Raw genomic sequence first — 731 nt, 5'->3', positions numbered from 1 at the left:
CCCAAGCCCCACGCCAGTCAACACCATTGACCGGCCGCCCCTCCCCCACCCCCCGGGCCAAGGGGGAACCACTCACCGGGGTCTCCCCCGCCGGGCGCCTCGGGCAGCAGGCGCGGCGCGACGCGCGGCGCGAGCGCCGAGAGCGCGCCCGCGGCCGCCCTGTATGCCGCGTACTTGCCGGTTGGCTGCTGGCTGCGGATGCGGCCTGGGCGGCAGAGTGTGGGGTAACGGGTTTCGGTCGGGTCAAAGGGGGTACAGGTGGCGGCCAAGAAGCGGGGTGCCTGCTGAGAGGAGGTGATGCTGTGTGGGCATGCAAGAGCTTGGGGTGATGCGACTTCAGCCAGCGGCTGACGCCCCCAGAAGATCTATGCGCGCGCCAAAGCCTTTGCTCAGCAGCCACCCTCATTGATGGCGGAGCCACGTCACGCGCGCGAGCGCGCTCGCCCCCACCGAAGCGCCCTCCACACACATACACTCACACGCACACACACACACACACACACAACACACACACATACACACACATACACACAAAACACACACATGCGCGCACACACACACACGCGCGCGCGCGCGCGCATACGCACACACAACGCGAACGCGCCACCCACCCAGCAGCTCCGCCAGCTGCCTGTGCGCCAGCCGAGCTGCAGCCTGCTCCACATCTGCAGCCTGGCCCGCCTGCAAAGAATGGGCCAAGAAACGGGGGGAGGGGGGTGAAACGCAGGGGA

Source organism: Monoraphidium neglectum, assembly GCF_000611645.1.
Source record: "Monoraphidium neglectum strain SAG 48.87 unplaced genomic scaffold scaffold05571, whole genome shotgun sequence".
Taxonomy (NCBI): domain Eukaryota; kingdom Viridiplantae; phylum Chlorophyta; class Chlorophyceae; order Sphaeropleales; family Selenastraceae; genus Monoraphidium; species Monoraphidium neglectum.
Note: the sequence above shows the minus strand (reverse complement) of the source record.